This window comes from Stylophora pistillata, chromosome 6 (assembly GCF_964205215.1).
Source record: "Stylophora pistillata chromosome 6, jaStyPist1.2, whole genome shotgun sequence".
NCBI classification, from domain to species: Eukaryota; Metazoa; Cnidaria; class Anthozoa; order Scleractinia; family Pocilloporidae; genus Stylophora; species Stylophora pistillata.
Genome location: NC_142524.1, coordinates 20,362,240 through 20,384,796, shown reverse-complemented (window position 1 = coordinate 20,384,796; position 22,557 = coordinate 20,362,240). Strand labels below are relative to the sequence as shown.

Here is a 22,557-nt window from a genome sequence, read left to right as displayed (position 1 = left end):
GCTAGAGCCATGTTTGGGCTATTTTTGCTCTCTGGTAGCGATTTCAAGTCGTTTTGTCGCGTTTTGGCTGAGATTCCATCCCACTACTGCCTGCACTAAGAAGAAGGAAAGGGAGGAGGGCTTCGTTAGACTAACGGACTGATGTCACTGATCCACTCTCGAAAATTGCTCGATTCTCAGCATAGACCACGACTCCTTGCTTCGAAACTCAGACTAACGAAATCTAGAAAGACAATCAATGTAGTGGAATCTTATCTATTTACTCAATAATTTATAACTCGATTGCTTTTGACAAAATCTACGGCTCGTAAACTAAAACATGAGCCATATCATAATGACTCCCGTATTTAGGCACGATCGAGAGCTCCATTTTAAGTAACACAACACTATAATTTCAGACAACGCAAAGAGTGACAACTTGTGTGACCCTGTCACATTTCTTCATAGGTCAAAATCTTCTTGCGAATAAAACTGACCCCCGACGCTTTTACTTTCAGTCGCTCCTTTGAAATGGCGGCAGCTTCAAAATCTATTTTGCCTTTGGGTTATGTGGACGAGTTTGTAAGTGAAGTTGAAAGAGATTTGGAGTGTTCAATTTGTCATCTTCCACTTAAGGACCCTGTTCTCACCAGATGTGGACACCGATTCTGCAAAGAATGCCTCTCGAGGAGAATTTTAGAAGGTGCGGTTTGTTAGCAACACGAAATGTTATTATAATTAGCAAATTCATATGGTTTTACGTAGATTTCGATGGTATTTATTAAATTATTTACTCCTGACTTTTCTGAATCATAGAGCTGGTGTGACTTTTATCGGCAATTCCTTTAGATCCGAAGAGAAATTGAACGAACAGCGTTTTGCGATCAATCGCTTTCTCATTTTCGTTTAACGGTGTAATTCTCCAGCCGATCAATACATGTCTTTACAAGTCCATTATCGACAACATAATGTTAATAATATTAAAAGTTCTTTTAAATTAGGCTGGCTCAATTCAGCACTAGATGTAGTCAATCGCATGAAGAAACAGACCGGCACATTCACAGCATACTGACTGCTTCGACATAGCTCCGCTCAATCTCGGATATTGACCATATAACTTAAACCCCTCACTATTAGCCCATTCTTATTTATTATTCCTTATCTGGACAGGGAGAATATTCGAGAGACACAGTTTGTGGAATGATGTCTTTATTCTGACAGATAATCTGGTTTTTTACATGCAACAGACCTTACACCTTGACCGTAAAAATAATTATATTCTTGCATGGCGGATATGACCGAACTAAAAAGGCTTAAGGTTACTCCGTATGTGCCTGTAGTTTATATTTCTTTCGATGCGTGATTTAATTGTATAAAATTAGTATTCCATAATCAAAATTATTCCCTAGTTATTCCCTTGATTTCCAAAGTGATAGCAATCATCCGAAGAGTTGAATATGTCTGTCTGTTCTTTTTGTAATTTGAACGCCAAATGTGACCCGGAGACCTCGTGCGTGGTCATCCGATTAGGTTTGTCTTGGACTTGAGAGTATAACGTACAAATGAAACAGAAATAAAAGACAAATAGACGGAGGTAGAAAGGCAGTATAAGAATATTAACGTTTTCAGACATTGTTGTAACTATATAAACATTATCTATTATTACACCATTTTATTATATGGCTTTGGCTTGCGGCCGGTGTAACGCGCGCTCTGATTGGCTAAGAGCGACATCAGAGCAGGGCATTATGCAGCGGTAACTCCCACAAGCAGGTTATGGATTATGCAAATTAGAAAGAGTACCGAGGCGGTTCTTTTTCCTTTTTAAAAATGCGAGCGCGTGAAAACGATGAAGGCCGAGTAACAGCCGGAGAGAATATACCTTACTTATACAGGAGACTAAATTTTTTAGAAGAACAACGAAGGTATAGTTTTAAATCACTTATGAGATTGTGCTGAAAGTGACGAGGTAAACAAAGAAGCAAACATTAAAGCTCACATCTAGTAAAAGAAACCGTGAAAATTTCACATTGCAAATCGTTCAATAACATGATAACATTTCAACAAAATTTTCTTAAGTATATTTTGAAAAGAGGTCGTTTTTGCCTGAGAAACACTAAACAAAAAATATATTTAGTGAGTTCCAACAATTTCCGAAAGATAAACCTTGTCGCAATTAACTTGGCAATTCTTATCGATAGATTCACTTTCTATTAAACAACCAAGTGTGAATCAGCTTCCAGGAACATCAAATGTAAACAATCGAACGGTTTATTGTTATTTTCCAACTGCCACTATAGAGAAGGGTCATCAGCGGGGAATCAGATAAAATTTGTCCCATAGTCATAACTGTGCACCAGTGAAAGTTAGTAAAAAAAGATTTGCTGTAAAAGGCAATAACCCTATTAATTAAAATTACCCTTTTTGCTCAGGTACTGATTTCAATTGACATCATTTCATCAGTTGAAAATTCAAACGTCGCAACACGTGTCTGACTCATTTATGAACTGTATTTCTCAACATTTTCATGGGCAGGATGCTGATGAAAAACCCTTCACTTGCCCGGAGGACAGAGGAACTCTGGTCAGAAAGCAGGTCATCAAAGTTAATTGCTTACTGTATCAGAGGTCAATAATGAAAACATTTAATCGTCTGAGTTCACTGTGGAAATCTTAATGCAAATTCGAATGACGGGTGAAGCTCGATGCCTGCCAAGTCTATAATGCTGCATTGTGTACTTGTTTTAGTTTGTTGTTGTTGGTGTTATTGTTGGTTTTTCCTTTCAGTTTTTTGTTTTTCAATACTTTTTTCTGCTTTTGATTTTGTTGCTGTGCAAACAGTGATCAAAGTAAAAAGTAAGTCAGAAAGTAAAGCAGCAGATAGGAAGGTTCTGGACAGGCAATAGTGATAAACTAGCTTATAGCTACAAAGTCATGTTGAAAAAGAGTATTGTCCGATATGAATGATAGGAATTCTAATTTATACTAAGCTGAAATCATAACAATAATCCGCTGGGCATACGATTATGAAGTGCTGAGGTGTATTTTCACAGGGTAGAAACTCCACCTAGGTTTAATTTAATGACTGACGCTGCTTTGTTAATTCTAGGATATTTTTCCAGACAAAGCAATGGAAAGGAAGATTCTTTCGTTTGCCATCATATGTCCAAGTGATGGATGCGAGTGGATTGGGGAACTAAGAAATAAAGAGGTTTGTAGTCGAGAGAGATGGTTTTTTTTTTACTTCACCTCATTGACTCGATGGACCTAATTGACTTCACTGATCTTTATCACCATTCAAAAGCCTGGCTCAGTGTTAGCTAAGCAACCATACTTTGGGGGCATTTGTGCTTCGTGCCATAAATGCATGCTGAAACCTGATACAAGAAGAGTACAAAGTTGACGACGTCAAATCGTTATGCCCACCTTCAGTGTTTGACCCATATCACAAATATCGAGAAAGAAAGTGACAAACGTTTCCTTCAATCTCCTTTTAAAAAACTATTAAACATGACTTTCTCTAATCTCTAACAGACTCACTTGAATACTTGCGTGTTCAAAGTCATACCCTGTACAAACGAGAACTGTCTCGAGGAGGTACAACGACAACAACACGAGCAACACGTGACTGCCACATGTCAGTGGAGAATTCTCAAATGCAATTACTGTAGTGAGCCACACCCAGAGTGTCAAATGCAGGTAAAGACATGATTAAAGTGAATTGTGGAATTTGATTTCTTTACTTTCTGTTCTTAGCATTCTTATTACCATTCTTTGTTTGTAGTTGTTAACATCTGGTAAAAAAATGATCAACGTCGGTAGTAAAGAATAATTATTTTTTCGATTAAAATGAGGCACACACACACACACAGAACAAAAACAAAACAAAAACAAAACTGGCAATATGATTTAACACTTCATTTAATTACCTTTAATAAACGCTGAAGATTTCTTATTAATAGGGGTATCGGCGTATAAGGGTGTGATTCGTGATGGATCGGAAACTTCTTTGAGAAACATTCCCACTCGGTTAACAATTGCCTTTTAAAAATACGACGCCTGAAATAACCAGCTTGAAATACGTGCACTTCAAGTGTGATATCAGAAAGAATGCATGAAACAATAAGTTACGAGGCCTTTGTTTCATAGCTCCGCCTTGACAAGTTAATAGGGAGCTCAAGCAGCAGGACTTTTCTTCGCGACAGAGGGCTTATTGCCGAGAGGGGATTGATCGAGATTGGCGTTCTTGGCGCGAATTTTTCACTTTAAGCAGACTTTTTTTTTTTTTCACGACGGACACGAGCGTAGAAAGCGCGCGAAAATAAAAATTGCAAGCCCGTGATGTAAACAAAGAAACAAAAATTGCTTTATGTTGTGCGTTCGCACTTAAACAACGAAAATGTGTTCATTTAAAGAAGCTGGGGAAATGCTTTTATTAAGCCATGACATGAACGTCATCAGTGACGAAGAACTACTTCTGTTGCTCGAAGAAAACACGTCAAGAAACCTCGAATTCAGCTATGGCTTGTACTAGCGATTTGACTCAGATGAAATCTCCTAGCCAGAATGTACGTATACTTTAGTTTCTATATTGTTAATCATACACTTAACAAAGTAAACAAGACACATGTACAGAGGTTGCCAAGAAAACTATCGGTAAAAGTTTATATGAATGCGTTTTCTAACAAAAAACTGAAATTGTCAGTTACATTTTTATTTAATAAGACTTTGTAAATAAAAGACGAGTGTGCAGAAAGCTAGAAAGGCAAGTATTCAAGTAAACAGGTCGCGTCGAATTTAAGAGCCCATGACTGTAAATATCGAGAATCGCTGGCCAAGCTGAAAAATGGAAGATTCTGATAATTTTCCTGGAAAACCCTTTTAGGGAGATATATTTGAAAAAAAATATTTCAAAGTCTGAAAAATCAAATGTTTCCGAGAAAATGGGGAAAACGAAAATTCGGGTTTTTACTTAATTAATTATGCAAAAAATACAGTAATATTGAGCAACTTTAGCGTGCTAGTAATGAAGGAGGATGTTTCGTAAGAAATCTGGGATGTTTTTACTTGAAAATATAATTCATTTGATTTTTATTTATGGCACTTTTAGGATCTTAAGTTTAATTTTACAAGATTTTTTAACAAAGTACTCTCAAACACTTGTTGCAAGAGTGAAAATTCGAGCAACTTCAAGCCTTCAAAACGCGTCTTGGTATGTGAGAAATCATGTCAAGATGCATGCTAGCACAAAGTTTGGTCCTTATACTAAAATAATATGAAATAAAAAGTTTGGGTAATTCAGAAAAGTGCCGGCAAAATACAAGAGTTTACGACGCAATGTGGCCAAGGTCATGAATTTGCATGATACAAATCAGTTCTAGAAATCGTACTTGAGAGCTACGAAGTAAACAAGATAGTCAAAGATGGTTAAAACAATTATTTGATGTGAAAATGATATGAAATTATACAATAAAAAATCCATAGACATTGCTGAAGAGGGCGGTAAATTGATGTGTAGATACGAAATTTTCTGTTAATTTGAATTGCAGAAGACTTTGTTATTGTTGACTCGCTATTTCAACAGCACTACCTACACCTAACTATAGATAAGGGCCGCTGTATATTTCACCATTTTTGTTGACTGGGTGTTTATTATCGACATTATTCTTAGTTGAATAGCTACGTTTCTGCAACTGCGATAATACTTCTTTTGAAATATCTTGCATATCTTGAAAAATGTTGTGCGAGTAAACAAAGTCACGCAACATCGCAAGCTTCTGCTGTGTAGTTTTTCACCTAAGATAACAGCCCAACTATTTTTATGCTATTTACTATTATCTTTTTCGGAAAAAGGGCCACATTTCTGTCATAAAACCTGATAAAAAGGACTTATGTCATGGTAACAATTATACCGTGTTGCAGTCTGGGCGATAATTCTCTATGATGCAATCACGGTCTTTTTCTTAAAGGTAAACACGTGCGAGGTTTTTCACAGAGCATGAAAAGAAAAGGATGTCATTCTGTAGCTTTGCTCCTCTTCTTGGGGGGGGGGGGGTGGGTTGTGGTGCAAGTTCTGGGATTCGTGTAGTGACTAGTGTTAGACAGTCTCGGGGAACGCGAAACTGTTTCCCCACGCAAAAGAAGATTAATGACATCAGTTTTACTGAACAACTTCAGATTTTATCCTGGTGAAATGAGGGTGTGGCAGACATTTGATAGAGGCCCCGGCAAATGCATCTCTTTGGAAGGAACAAATGGTAAACCTTACGTTATATTCTCTTTCCAGTTTCTAGCTATAATGTAGCATGATCTCTCTTTAGTTTTGAGACTGAAAAATTCAGCGAGGGAAAGCTAGAAATCAAGATCACTTGAAAACATCAAACGTGGCGCCAGTTTTTGTTATAAAAGTTTATTTCAAGTTTTTTTTTACCTCGAACGCTATACTGGAAAAAGAAACTTTTAGGTAGCAGTGCACAAGCTGCACCTAACGCTATTTTCGCTGTGGGAAACGCACCAAATCTCGCTCTCGACAATTTTTAGGTGTGTTTGATTTTGTCGTTAATCATCTTTCATGTTATTATTTTCCACAGAACGCCATTACCGAAATATTCCCTCGGCGAATTTAAAGAGATCGCCCTAAGGAGAAAACTTAAAGAGCCTACTAAGTGAAGCCTACTGGCCGTGAAGCGAAAAGCGATGTTCAAGTGTTTCCATGTCCAAAAGAGGGCGGCACGCGTAGTTTCCATAGGCATTCTTCTCTGGAAAAGCATCTCGCGTTCGGAACATGCACAAAGACGGTTGAAAGGGAGACACTTCTTGATAAAGCGAAGGTTAAATATGCCGCAAGGCTCGAAGAAGGTTCAAGTTCCGTGGCAACTATTCCTCTACCTCCTGAAACCTGTCCTTGTAGCGCTGAAGGCTTCTCTTTCAAGCAAGTTAAGAAAGCTTACCGGTTTAACGAAAAGCAACGAGAATATCTGACCGTTAGATTTACCATCAAACAAGAAAGTGGCAAAAAGGTCGACGCGGAAATGGTTGCAACAGAAATGAGAAGAGCAAAGGGATCAAAAGGGAAGCTTGTTCACTCCGAGTTTTTGGCGACTCAACAAGTAGATTCATTTTTTCCAGAATGGCACCAAAAGTGAAACAGCAGACAGCCCTCTACGCACAAGCTGTAACTGAGGAAGATCTGGTTGCTATGGAAGAAGAGTTCATTTAATTTGTCAAATGCTAAGGAGTCTATTTTTGAGCAGTTAAATTCAAATGTAACCTGGGGTTGATCAGAGAAAAAAGACATCTTACATCGCTCTGCTCGAAGACCTTGTTAGATGCTGCTCATGCAGTGCAATTCAAAAGGCAAATGGCAAAAGGCTGCATAAAAAAATTGAGTTTTATATGAACGTTGATATAAAATGGGGGCCATGGAGCATATTTTAGATCGGAGGAGCTATTTTAGTTCCCGCGTAGTGTGAGCTTATTAACACCAACTTATCAATGAGGGTCCCGGGGCCTCCCCTCCGAGGAGAGCCTCCTTTTGTCTGTTTCTTAATACGGCTTTCTTGGTTCAGAAAGACTGCTAGATAGGGTGTCCTGGGATATGTTCCCCACCCCCGTAATTTTTGCGGGGGGGGGGGCTTGAAAAAGAATTAAATGCTATTAAATACTGGTCATTATTCTTGTACATTTTATGTTGAAGCCGTGAAGCCGTCAAAGAGCCCTTCCTACACCAGAACCGTTAGGCGGTACGATTTCTACCGTGATTTGAATCATGCAAATTCGTGACTTCTGGCCACAGTGTGTCGCAAAGCTTTATGTTTTGCCGGCACGTTTCTTAATTACCCAAATTTTTTATTACATTTTATTTTAGTATAAGGACCAAACTTTGTGCCAGCATGTAGTTTGACATGATGCCACACAAACCAAGACATGTTATGAAGGTTTGAAGCTGGTCGATTTTTCGCTTTTTGCAACAAGCGTTTGACAGCACTTAGTTAAAAAATCATGTGAATTTTAAAATTAAACCAAAGCTCCTTAAAAGGGCACATATAAAAGTCACATTAATTATACTTTGAATTAAAAACACCCCCGATTTCTTACAAAACATCCTCCTTTAGTACTAGCACGCTAAAGTTGCTCAATTTTACTGAATTTTTTGCATAATTAATTAGGTAAAAACCCGAATTTTCGTTTTTCCACATTTCCTCGGACACATTTTATTTTTCAAACTTTGAAATATTTTTTTTTTTTAATATATCTCCCTAAAGGGGTTTTCCAGGCAAATTATCAGAATTTTCGATTTTTTTAGCCTGGCCAGCAATTCGCGATATTTACAGTCACGGCCTCTTAAGTGTGGCAAGACAACTTTCGGCAGACAAGCTCCCGAATGAATTTGAACACAAAAACAAATGAAAATGTACGGCAAAGACTTCTCTTTCCCTTCCTCGTGCGAATCCATTTTCAGAAGCTCTTTTTGGTGTTGAAAACGTTGTGCTTTTTTGCTACGTACAATCTAGACCATTCGCGGTCGTGAAAAATCAGCACGGAGACCACAAGCACCTTGGTGGCCGTCGTGACAAATCACGACGACCTTTTGACATGCCCAGAAGGAAAAATATTCGAAAGCTCACTTCCGGTTCGCCTCCATGAATCATAAACGCCTGGTGCTTAAGCTCCCTAATGAACTAAGGAAGTATTCCCCTCGGAGGAAAGCGCGCGTGATCTTTGACCAATGAGAGCCTCCCTGTTTACGCTTCGCGACTTACACCACAGATCTATAACATTTTCACCACTGCAAGTAAATGTTGTGAGAACAGTAGGCATTCTGCCCAATGATCGCGCCGGACTGCCGAGCGGGAGGTCGAAGACTCAAGCCCCAGACCTTACCAACACTCAGGGTTTTAAAATAACTGCGGAACATGTGCTGCCTTTACCATGACATCCGCAAATGGTTAGACATTCTAGTCTTCTCGGATAAGGACAATGTACCGTAGGCCCTGTCGCCTGCACCTCTCTGTATTGGTTTGCAGGGAACGTTGAAGAATCCACGTACTTCTCGCAAAGAGTAGGGAACTTAACTTCCGGTATTGTGGTGCGGCCTTGTTACTGTTTATACAGGCCCCCATTTAGAACACTTTTAAGCTGAACTGGGCAAGCGTGTCTTAATATCGTAAATACATACAGACATACATTCACAGTATCAATAGCATCATGATGAGTAAAATTTCCAGTGCTTTAATTACAAAAGGACTTGCCACTGCGAAAAATGTTAGAAACTTTGGTGGACTAGCTCGAATGGTTCGTATGTTCCCTTCTAGTCCTTCCCCACTGCAAATTTTTGTTTTTGTTTTTGTTTTTGGTTTTGTTTTTGTTTTTGTTTTTGGTTTTGTTTTTGGTTTTGGTTTTGGTTTTGGTTTTGGTTTTGTTTTTGTTTTTGGTTTTGGTTTTGGTTTTGGTTTTGGTTGCGGTTGCGGTTGCGGTTGCGGTTGCGGTTGTGGTTGTGTTTGTGGTTGTGTTTGGTTTTGGTTTGGTTTTTGGTTTTTGTTTTTGTTTTTTGTTTTTGTTTTTGTTTTTGTTTTTTGTTTTTGTTTTTGTTTTTGTTTTTTGTTTTTGTTTTTGTTTTGTTTTTGTTTTTGTTTTTGTTTTTTGTTGTTTGTTTTTTGGTCTTTTAGTTCTTAGTAGGTAGTTAATTGTTTTCTTATGGAATTTAGTTAATGCAGTGAAAATAGAATAAATTAACTTATAATAAACTGTTCTCACATTCAAAGGTGTCTCAAGCTCCCAGTAACTTGTCCAAACAGTTGTGGTCTTACAATTTCCAGGGAAATGGTATGAATTCCGTTTTATTTCCAGAGTTAAGAGAATGAAAAACTGTCAAGCGAGAGTGAAAAGTATCTGCTTCGAGTAAACTGGGCGCTTTCTTGCTTCAAAATTTTATTGGCTTACATATTTTATTCATCTTTTCTCTCTTGAGGCAATGATGTAAATAAAGACATCTGTGGCGCAACCCAAAGAATCCATGTGAAATGTATAGCTGTTTAAAAACGAATACTACGTTTCGCACCTTTCTTTTTTAAACTATGGATTGATTGCTTCTTTTCTTTCTTTCAAATTTAGTTGTTGATTTTATTCTTACATGTAGATCCCGAGTCATATCAAAGAGGAATGTTTACTCACCATAGTGTGCTGTTCTTATGTTCAGATGGGTTGCTAAACAAAGGTTAGTTTATCATACGATCAGTTCTTAACAGAATGGGCTCGAATCACTAAAAGGTTGACCAGTTGATGTGAAATGCTATGAAAATGGATCAGACGCCAACGACCATCTAGTCTACAGTAAGAAATGTCAGAGAAACTTGACGGCTTGTATTGGCTAGTTTCTTCGACATTTAACGGTAAAAGATGTTGAATTTTTAAGGTTGATGTGCTCCTGTTGACGGTTAATAGTGTGGACATTTTGTCGTTTAAAGGTTATCCTATTTACGACTTCATTCTCCAGGGGTTGAGGGATGGTTTTGGGTCAATTCTTACTGGTTAAATGCCGCTGGCCTTTCAGACCCCCCTACCTCATTTTAGCATATTCGGATACAATTTCTAACTCCCATCTTAGCCCCTTTTGATAACTCCGGTAACAAGTTTTCAACCGCGAATCTTTACAATTTTTACTCGGAGAGTATACAGGCTCGACCCTCACATTTATATATATATATATATAACCAAAATAGCGGAATGAGATCATCATCTACTAAAAAGTGCTCGATAGGTCTAGCGGAAACGTGTGAGCTGGTTGGATGCTTTCTCTCATCAATTCTTACTGAGAAGTATGGTCAAAATATTGGTTTATACCGAGATGATGGTTTGGCTGCCCTCAATGGAACACCGCAGGAAATAGAGAATATCAAGAAAGGTTTTTGCAAAGTCTTCCGCGACAATAAATTAAAAATCACAGTCGAGGCTAACATCACCAAAACCAATTTTCTGGACGTCACGCTTGACCTCTCAAGTGGGAAGTATTACCCTTTCACTAAGGAAGGCAACATCCCCCTGTACGTGCATACTGAACTTAGTAAATATATATGGAGTCTTAAGGACAAGAACACTAAGTTTAATATTAAGTGGCGCAAAATGAAACAAGCTAGTTCTTATTCCAATATAGCTAAGAGATGCAATTTGTGTTTTTGGGGTAATATTTTATCATTTGTAAACCGCAAATGGCGAGCTTAAACAAGAGAAATTAGTTGACATCACGTTGCAGACATGTCAGGAAATTCCTGTTAAAGAACGTAACGTTACGATTGCGCGTGTAGTATATTGCGCGCGCATGTACACATTGTTCTGTCTTTTAAATTTCGGTGGATTTTAACCGTTATTTCTGGCAGTTGCCTGACGATTGCTTGAAAACTCAGAGTTGCAGTAAAAGTTAAAGTAGCCTAGATCTTGAAGTATAATTATATATGTATATCTATATACAGATTTAAAAACGTAAAAAACCTTATCCTTGAATCGGAGAGTGCTCTACAATCATGGAGCTTTGTAAACAATTATATATAACTGTAAACAAATATATAACGTACTGCAGACAGTACTCTTTTGGCCTTCTGGGCCTCATCAGTGCAGTGCTGATGCTAAGATGGGGGAGAACCGATATGGTCACCCCAAACGATCCCACATTTGAGGTATCGTCTAAGCCATGCCAGAGTGCTCAAACTAGGAAAGCCTAGTGAGCTATGCGTAATGGTAGCGGCAATGACTCATTCCACAGTGCTCAATTTGGACATGAAAGCAGAGCTTTATATGCCAAAGAGATACAGGTATGGATGGAACATTTGCTCCCTCCTTTCGTTCTTCCTTCGCTTCCTTTAAACTTTTTCTGAATCCGCTGATCATTGTATTAAGTGCTGGCAGTCGCATACGCTCATGTCCAAAAAGGTTTATCCAGGAAGTGATTTATTTCAGTGGCAATGTTTCTCATTCGTGGATCTTTTCTACACTGCCGACAGCGTTCGATTTTTTGCATGAAGTTCTCATTTCTGTTCTCAGTGCTCAATGCTGTTCGATGGAAGTAGCGCCCTGTCAGTGATTTACCCGAAGGTAACACCAAGGACACAAATGAATTAATTCACATTCCCATACTGAAACCCCCTCTGCCTTATGATGGATAAGTTATGGGCGAAAGAACTTTTGCAAAAAACGTTGGGTGAACAGAAAGCGAAATTAACCGGCTCCGCTAGAAGGAAGGAGTTCAGGGAAATTTTTCAAACGTTGCTGAGTCAGTCGACTTCAACTCCGCTTCTCAAGCCTCGAACATTTATAAACTGATTATCAACAATAAGTTTTCTTTTTTTTTAATTTATCTTCGAGTCTATTCCTTCCGAGTTATCAGGAGTGGCCTCGGCGGTATCCGTTGTATCGTGTCAAAATAAGAATGACGTAGAAACACTATATTATTCGCAATTCCTAAAGAGCTGGTCAAAATTCGAAACTGCGCGACCTATTAGTTGGACTAAAATTTTGTGAGACCCTTCTTGGAAAGATCGATGTTTGACAACCATTACACTCTCAGGTAAGTTACTGGGGGATGTTACGAGGATCGAATTATTTTCACTGAATCTGTCTCGCAATCCAAGACTTTTCTAGAATCATCTTTAGCCTGTGATTCCAGAAACATCTTTTATGTGACTCAGCAGTTTCCAAAAATAGTACAACTTTTAATACGCTAGAAATAGTAATAGAACATTCTAGATACCTAAAGTAAATGTATGAAAGCTGGCTTGTGAGAAGTACAAGAGAGATTTGCTCGAGGGCTTACCCTCGTGGCCGGCTGACTGAACTTGTGGAAGCTATGATGTGACGAGGCTATGACCTTTTGACCTTACGATATTTGGAGAGAAGAAAGAGAAGAAAAAGACGATAGCCGAGAGAGGAAGAAGATAAAGAATATAGGGTTCACTAAGAAGTCCTCTGGAAGAGTTTATGTACACGGAAAGAATGCAATGAATCAAGAAAGCCAAGCGTTGTGGTCTTCAGTCCTGCGGTGGAAGTTGGGGTTCGAAGCTGATCAAGACGACGATACTTCTACGGCATGAAGGATTGTAAGCCTGCTTTATGAACTGCTTAACTTAATCTGTAACCTAAGTAAATTAAGCATTGTAAAACTAACTAAATAATCGTTGAAATGGGTAACTGCTTGTTGTTGCATTTTTGTTGCGTGCCTTATATCGTACTCGGGAGTCTATTTTTATGTATGCTTTGTAAGCGGACATCTCTTGGTCATTCCTACACGTAACAGGGAAAAATACTGCAAACAAATAAAGGAAAGATATTGATTACCTGAAACAGCTACTATATTTGTCCCCCGAAAGTAACGTGTGAATGAAGAGGAGTGATATCACAAAATGGGTTACTTTTTTCCAAAGCAGTGAGGATCTCCAAATAGTAATTCTTGTCCATGTTTGTTCCTTATAAACAGGCTGCAGGATTTTTTCATCTGTCTTAAAGTTCGCCTAAATTAGAACTTTCTGGCAACATAGTGCTTTCTAAATCTAAGTTCGTTTACTCAGGCCTAAGGATACAGGACGAAAAGAGGAAGAAAGAAAGAAAATATAGAGCCAAGAGCTATTCTTAGTTTTGGTCAACTAACTGCGGCTCCACATTGTTGGCAAACTTTTTTTAAGGCGCTCGCGTCGAAATACATAAACAATAAAGATAATACTTCTCTGCCTCTTACAAATTGCATTGTCAAAAAATTAAATGAAATAGATGTTAAAGTTGAGATTACCTTCCGAAATTTTGCAAAATTTCGCCTTTAGTTAAACGAGAGTATGGCGACTTAAACCACACGCCGTCTGATAGGTAAATGTATTTTTTCCCCAAAGCTCAGTTCAGCTAGAATGATTACGTGCCAGCTGGTATGTTACGATCAGCTACTGTATTTTCATCCTAAAATCATCAAGCGATGAGTTACCACTTTATTTCGCTAGCCAGTGAAGCCTTGACTATAAGTTAGAGCTCAAAGAGCAGTTTTTTAGGACCACTGGAGAAAAGGGTTTTTTTTTCAATGAAGAGGGAGTGTTGAAGATGGCATTAAATACGTTGTTTTGTCAAAACGCTAAACAGATATGGTCTGATTAAAAGATATTTGAAATACGGTATCCCGCGGGAAAATTAAATGTGGTAAACACTGTATTACTAAAGGATAACAGTGTCTTTCTGCTCCGAAAATAGGACTGAAAACCTGATTGCACCTAAATGAAAAGCAGAATCCCTCTATCTTTTAATGTTTCTTCGAAAAGTATATAAATCAAGATGAAATTCGAAGCCCAATTCAGTGCTTCCTCCAGGACGAACATATCGCACAATCACAGAACAGACTAGGATCAATTGCTTGTCTTCGTAGATACTCTAATAGTTTAATCTGCTGTCACTAGCTTGTGATTTTTACGCACCATTTCCATTTTTCCTTAACTGTTAGTCCTTGTATTAATTCAGCTGTGGCGTTGTTCATTCTATGAAGCACTGTTTGATTTTTAGCTCTCTTTTTATGAACCTGATAAGCATTAGCAGATTCCTTAAAAGGAAATAGAAATAGTGTTCTTCCAACATCCCAAGTGGCTTCATCACGTTATAGAGCCCGGATAAATTGATTTCTTTTGTTTCATGACGTAACCAGTTACATAGGGGCTCTATAACCTGACCCACTTGATTCGCTTGGAAACTGAATTGACCAATCAGACGATGCGAACTATGTTCTTTTTTTAATAGATCATAATTGATCCGGCCAACAAATTGCTATGGGAAACGTCAGTTAACAAAAGCAACTGTTCACAAAGAAAATGTTTCATTCACAGCACAAAATGAAATATTTTATGTCATCATTCGTATAGTAATGAACTCCAACACTCTAGAAAATGTCTTCATGTTTTGAATGAATGAATGAATTCCTTATTTATATTGCACCCTTTCTATACAATATTCAAAGGCGTATTCCCCCCCCCCCCCCATCAATTTTGATAGACACTACACAAAGATAGACCACAACACAGGAGACACTACGTGCCCTACTCTTTTCGAACAGTGTATGGGTTCTTTAACGTCCCACAAATTTTTTCACATAGAAGGGCTTGTGAGACGGGACCTCCATTCATCTTCCCTATCCGAGAAGACTAAAAAGTCTAACCATTTGCAGATATTATTACAAAGGCAGTACTTTCTTCTCAGATATTTAAAGACCCTGAGTGTTGGTCCGGCCGGATTTGAACTCACGACCTCCCGCACAACAGTCCGGCGCTCTACCAATTGAGCTAACCGGGAGGCGGTTATGATTTGTAACAAATGCCGCTTAAGAAATCATTTTTCATCACTGTTTCTTTGCAATCAGCTCAACGCCCCAATTAACATCATCACACGACTATATTTTATATTTGATTTATCATTTTCATTCTAAAACAAAATAACGAGAGATGAAGTGTGTTTTTCTTTTCTCTTTATTATTGAGCGAAGCTAATAATTTAGTGCTTTGCTAATTATAATACTGAGATTTCCCCAACCATTTATGGTAAGAATGTTTTCATCGCCAGAGATCTTCGGCAGAATAACTTCTGTGTCCATTGCGGTTGCGCAGTAAGTGCAAAGCTGTAGTCCGAGGATTTTGTTTGTAAAGAATGCCTTGAGGAACATCATTGAAGGTGCGCCAGCTTATAATCAACCGCATGCGAGGAAAACGTATTGAAAGAAAATAAATAATTTTAAAAGGATGAAGGAAACTTACAGGAATTGTTTTGTGAGGAGAGCTGCTTTATCAACTGCATCACTCCAAGAGTTCCACGCGGCATGCTAACATCAAAACATATTAGTGGGGAGGGGAGAGGGAGGAGGCTAAAGATAAAAAAAAGGTGCGTAGAAGTGACTTATGCGAGGTTAAAGTCGAAAACATCCACAGTTTATCATCCGATCTATTTCGTGATACATGTAATTACGGTGAACATAAAACAGATTCCAGTTTAAATCCAAAAACAAACTCTTACCCTACCCCTCTTCTCACAGGCTATTGATAGTCTATCCCGACTTTTCCTGGAAGTTAATTGCGGAGGTTTTACATCTGAAGGCGTTGTCGTTTTCTCTTTACTGCTTTTCGACATGAGGCTCTCATCTAAAACGGCGAAAACCTCAGGAATTCAGCTACCCTCAGGTTATGATGGTGAGTTTGTTTCGAAGGTTGAAGAAGAGTGTGTAATTTGTCATCAGCCACTCAACTTTGCTCCGTCTGACGAATGACATTCTGAGAACGAATGACCGCCTTCGAGATGTTGTATTAGTCCTTCTTGATTTATCGGCGGCTTTTGACACCATTGACCATGTGATCCTGGTGGAAAGACTCGAATCTTACTTTGGTTTCTCACAACTGACGTTGAACTGGTTTAGGTCATACCTTGTAAACCGTCGTAAATCAATAATTATTAGAGATCAAGTGTCCACTCCTCGCGCTCTTCGTTATGGTGTCCCACAAGGTTCCATACTTGGACCCCTACTTTTCGCCCTGCATATTGCCCCTCTGCAAGATGTCATTGCTCGCCACAATCTCGACTCTTTGTTTTACGCCGATGACACTAAATTATTTATTACTATCGATCCTGCGAATCGGGCCCCATCTATGAGTGCCCTCCAAACGGCTGCATTGAGGAGTAATGCGATGGAATACCCAAAATATGCTAAGAAGTAATGCTGAAAATACGGAAGTTATTTATTCACCTCTCGATTTCCCAAGACACCTAACATTGAGAAGCTCTTTTTTGACAGTACCGTCATTGAACTAACTGAGAAAGTCGTTGATCTTGGTGTTATTTTCGATAAAAATCTAACACTGACATACCACATTAATGCGACATGCAGGAAACCAACTAATGCCATCAGATCCATAGGGCGCATTCGTAAGTACCTCACTACTGAAAACCTTAAACTATTAGTCAATGCTCTCGTAATATCACGACTGGTCTACTGTAACAGTATCCTCTATGGTTTACCGAGACGGGAACTCGACAAACTTCAGAGAGTTCAAAATACCGCAGCACGTCTTGTTACCGGATCTAAACAATATGATCACATCAAACCTGCTCTTCAAAAACTACACTGGCTGCCAGTTGAATCACGTATAATGTTTAAAGTTATTCTTCTTACTTTTAAGATTCTTCATGGACTTTCTCCGGTCTATTTGTTGTCCCTACTACAAGAAAATTATCCATCACGTACTCTACGTTCATCTTCCAATTCACTTCTTACTGTCCCCACTATGAATTCTGTGATATACGGTGAACGTGCGTTCTCCTTCTGTGCACCTACACTATGGAATACTCTTCCTGATTCTCTTAAATCTGCAGCTTCTCTTTCGTCTTTTAAATCTGCCCTTAAAACATTCGTATTCCGGAAATTTTATTTTTAGTATAGTGAAACACTACATAGGTTTTTATCCCATTTACTTTATTTTTGTTAGTTTAGGTACTACTGACAGTTAGTATCATGATATTTTATTTTTATTATGCTATGTAAGCGCAATCACATTCTTAAATGCGCTCATAAAAACCTTACTATTATTATTATTATTATTATTATTATTAGTATTATTATTATTATCTATAACTAGTCATCGTCTGCGTATGCATGAACATCTAAGAGGTTCCAGCAGAAATATCTCTACAGGTGTGATCTTTACACCTTGCAAACTTTGAGTTAGGAGAAAGCATTTCACTGTTTAATCGGCAACTAATCATACTCAAAACAGCCGCTAAATTTGGTAAGCGAGCAAGGTGCGGAATACGCCACCTTGAGTCAACAGGAAGACGAAATAGCGTTTCTTATTAACTGCAAATTGCAAAGCTGTTCCTCGACTTTAGCTATTTACTCCAAAAAAGAAAAACCTGTCTAATTAGTTTGCAAATAGCGACTGTTAATTGACCAGTTGATACCTTGAATGCTATGTGACTGAACAAATACGAACAATGTTTCTTGACAACGAAAAGCTGTATTTGTAACTTAAAGGAACTGTTTATATGTCAAGGAAATGTGTAACTGAATTCTTGCTGGCCAATGCAAATCTGACTTGTATAGCATTATGACATGTTTTCACCTTAGGATATAGAGAAATTTCCATTGATTAATCGAAAGATTCTAACTTTTTTTTACAGGTTAAGCGTCAAGCAGTGGAATCTCACCTCCAATCTGCTGTAAGAATCCATCTTGAATTAACTGTTGTTAAGTTAAACGAGGCAAAAGAAAATTTAGGTCATACTCAGTCGAAATTGGATCAGACAGAATCTAAATTTGCAGACACAGCACTGAAGTTGGAGGAGACTCGATATAAATTGCAGGAAACAGCAACTGAATTAAGTAAAACAAAAATTCAATTGGTTAACACAACGAAGACAACAGATGATTTAAAGAGGGAACTCGAGACACTACAAAGAGAGTTGAAGAGAAAATGGTAATGGTGAAAAGTGAATCTAGTGATTTTCCTTCTATGTTTATTTGCTCCAACGAAGGGCTATGTTTATTCGCTCCGACGAAGGGCTAACGCTCGAAACGTCAGCTTTTGTAATCGTTACGGTGGCCAATTTACCATTTCAATTTTGTTGATATATCGAAATTATTTCGTTGCTCCCACCGACGCAGCCCCAAACAGTTTCTTTCGAAACTATCAGCCTTTATCTATTTGGAAGATTGACGAGTTCAGTAAACTTGTGAGAGAAGCCAAGGCCGGTGAGAAGACATCGGTGGAGAGTGCTCCATTCTACACAGAGAAGTATGGATATAAGCTGAATGTGAGAATACTTCCTAATGGCTCTCAAGCAGCAAAGGGGAAGTACCTATCCGTGTACATTTGTGTAATGGGAGGCCAATATGACGCCATATTACCCTGGCCTTTCAAGAGGAAAGTGAAGTTTACTCTCATTGATCAACAGGAAGATACGGATAAAAGGGAAAATGTTTTCGAAGAGATCATACCAGACAATGATCCAAACAGCTATGCAAGGCCTAAAACCCAATATAACTCCAGTGCACATGGGGTACCTTCATTTATATCTCAAACAAAACTCGAATCTAGGCGCTACGTTGTGAATGACACTCTTCATTCAAGTTGAGGTCGGCCCACCGTTGGAACCTTAGTTTAGTAAAACTTCCAAACTGATACTCTTCGCACAACAGCAGTCTGACCCAAGGTCAGTTAACTTTTAATCCTGGATTGGCGGTGGCCGTTTTATTTAACAATCGTCTTCCGCATGTGCTGTTAACGGAACGCTATCTACATCCTAACCAAGGTAGTTCCGTTGTTATAGTTATCACCACAACTTTACTTACAGTGTGCCACACTATCAGGCTACTTAGCGCAGGTCATCTTTATTCCAATTCGCTAAACCCTTGTCATGGGTTAGTTCTTGGACGTCAAACCTTTTTTTATCCCTGGCAAGAACTGCTAAGTTAATATTACAGGAAATTTTTTAGTTAATTTTTGGTTCCTAGCTTTGTGCTTTTCATCTGCGGCTTTTTGCAATTACGTTGGTCTTAAGTTACCGGTAGATATACTTGTATTATTGGAAGTAGGGCCATTATTGATGACAGTTTTCACTGAGTATACTGATAGGGTGGAGGAGGTGGCGCGCGTTTTCTGGACCAATCAGAGCATACTAAAGTAAATGCAATCCCCGGTTACTTTCAGCACTCGATACAAATTGCTTTTGTTTCAACAGACAAAAACCTTATTGAAGATTGCAAAGAGCACACACTGTTTTGATAGTTTTTATTTAAGGTACTTGATGATTATGCACTGATGTAGCACTTCAGATAAAATCACGTTGCTCTCGTTCTTTGATTTATATACGTTACAGCCTAAATGCCATGCATTTCGCACGTGTTGCGATCTTATTTGGGATCCAGTCACTGTACCGTCTCTGTTTAAACAGCGGTCAAAGGTAACCGCGCAAGTTGTGTGACTTTACCCGGGTGTCCCACTCTCACTTCTCGAGGAAAATCGAAATATTATTTCATGAAAGCGTCACGCGTTGTGAGAGGTGGTGTTGAGTTACCCGAAGAACCGTTACTCGTAACATTAATAAAACGTACTCACTTAATTATGAAACTTAGAATTCTAAAGCAAAAATAAAGTAGACAATCTGCAGGTCTTATACATCTTACAAGGCTGTCAAATTTAATGGTGAACTTCATCATTCAACCAGGACCTGGACTGATGAAAATAAACGACATGAAGCTTAACAAACTCAATATCTACTTAATAAAGAGAAGATATCATAACCTCCAAATAACCTCCAAAATAAATGCCTTCCAATCAGCTGCACCTCATCTTTGGAATGCATTACCTTCGACAGTTCGTAACATAAAGACATTGGACACTTTCAAGACTGCTATCAAAACTCATTTTTTTAATCTAGCTTTCAAATAGATTTTTATTTTTACTCATCTTTCTTATTCACTTAGCTAGGCTATTGTTCTCTTTGAGTGCATAGACTCGTAGGTTCCAATAGGTTCATATATCTTAGTTACTTTTGCCATAATTTTAACTTACGATATTGTGAAGTGCGACTAAATTCATTCATATAGAGGTCTGCGCTATATGAATTATCATTATTATTATTATTATTATTATTATTATTATTATTATTATTATTGTTATATCGACGAAATGTTTACAATTTCAACTTGGTCTCCTTCGCCGTCGTTCCGTATGGGATGTCACATCACGCTGACTCCCTCCCGTCCCGATGTGCGAATAAGCGTTGTGTGACTTCCTTAAAATGCGGGGGAGACTTGTTGTAACTCCTGAATAAAGGCGATAAGTTTTTAGAAAAACTGTAGTGCTGCGTCGGTGGGGGTAGTACAAGATTATTTGGTTTTATTAACTGAGTTGAGGAAGTAAATTGTCTCTTAGAACGAATAAATCAGTCGCTCTGACAAAGGATTAACGCTCGAATTTTGTTGTATATGGGAGTTCGCGTTATTGGAAGGAAGTGTGTAAGCAAGACTGTAGGACTCAACGATTGAATCCAACATGTCGAACGAGCAGAGCACATGGCAAAGATTCGCCAAACTGAGCATGCGCACACCTACATGAATATTCATGAGATATAACAAAACTTCTGCAAAGAAAGTCTTTACAAGGCCAGTACACCGTGCTAAGCTCGTCGATTCGACAACCTGTGTTACCGGTACTTCTGAACTTCCGACACATCGCTCCGGCGATACATCGCTCGATGATCATGATACATCGCAGGAGGGCGGAACATCATCACGATATATCGCTTCAGTGAAATATCGCTCCAGCAATTTATCTTTAAGTCAGAGATGAGTCAAAGCGATATATCGTTCCAGTGATATATCGTTCGAGCTATATTTCACCTCACCGAGTTTTCATACGGTAAAGAAATGGTTGTCGTGACTATATCTCGTTCAAGAGAAATAACGATATGACAGTTCAGTTTGCTCCCCGAATTTTTTAACCCTTTGCATACTAAGTGAACACATATGTCCAGATAATACCGTTACTACTTTTGATACTTTTTTCTTGTTGAACTCAAGACACAACATTATGTAAGTGTATAAATTGTGCCGGCTAGTTGATGTGACACCTATTGCAGCCTAAAACGCCCACAATGATTCCTGATTTTCATTGCAGTGAACCGTTCGTATGGCAGCAAATCCCAAAGTCCAGCATTTTGCTCCAAGAGCAACACCAAAATCATGTCAATCTAAACTTGCTAAAAAAATCAAAAGTTTGCGTTTAAATCACACCTCAGGGCCAGATCTTGGAGTTTGGCAAGAAAATTCCTTCTCACTTTATCTGCCAGCCCATTTGATGAAAGCTAGTGTTGCGAACACAACCGTTGCCTTGTTCATGCCCGAAAAGAATCCTGGGTAATTCCGCCATAACACGAAAAGGCAACTCCTGTCATTTCCATTTCAAAGAATTATTATAAAGTGTCGGGCCATCCAGTCCTACCAGCAGAATATCGCATCGATTGAAATTTTTACCGGTCAAAACTTGGCCCATCGCTTTGGTAGGTCCTGAAAGCCATCCACAGATGGGCCCGAGAGACAATCCACTTGTAAACTCGCCAAGCTGGCAGTAAAGCATCGTTGACGGTCCAGTCTACATGGAACCATCTCTCGCCTCTGTTTTCCTTCAGAGGCTTGCCTCTACCCACATTCCAGCTTAATGATGCCGTCGTGAGGGCTTCTGTAGAGGGAAAATGGCTCGAAAAACACTTCTAAACGGTCAGAAAAGCGAGAAACCGAATCGATTTGAACGCATCCAAACACGAAATGGTGATCTAGGTCATGTGACCTCAAGGTCTGAGCCCATGGTGTCTCTAAACCGCAAATATTGTACGGATGCTCCATATAAAGGCCAACAAAGTGAGGTTAAGTTTGTATCGCCAAATTACACTTGAAAAAATATGGTCTTTTTCGTATTCAAAGGGTTAAAAGTGTTATAGATAAATTGCACACTATTTGAGTGCCTCAGCAAAACTTACACTAAAAGCAGCCAGTCTAATATCGGGCTTGATTTGAGATTTGTTGC

General features: G+C 38.6%; 1 pseudogene across 1 annotated transcript; it reads left to right on the top strand.

The window, feature by feature from the left end:
* The first annotated feature begins 473 nt into the window (after window positions 1-473).
* LOC111346911 (TNF receptor-associated factor 5-like) lies at window positions 474-20,945 on the top strand (annotated as a pseudogene). The gene is made up of 9 exons (XR_015988669.1): window positions 474-687; window positions 2,515-2,574; window positions 3,088-3,189; window positions 3,513-3,677; window positions 3,763-3,775; window positions 9,647-9,656; window positions 9,743-9,803; window positions 10,117-10,194; window positions 18,152-20,945. The product of XR_015988669.1 is annotated as a TNF receptor-associated factor 5-like (transcript).
* Window positions 20,946-22,557: the final 1,612 nt, after the last annotated feature.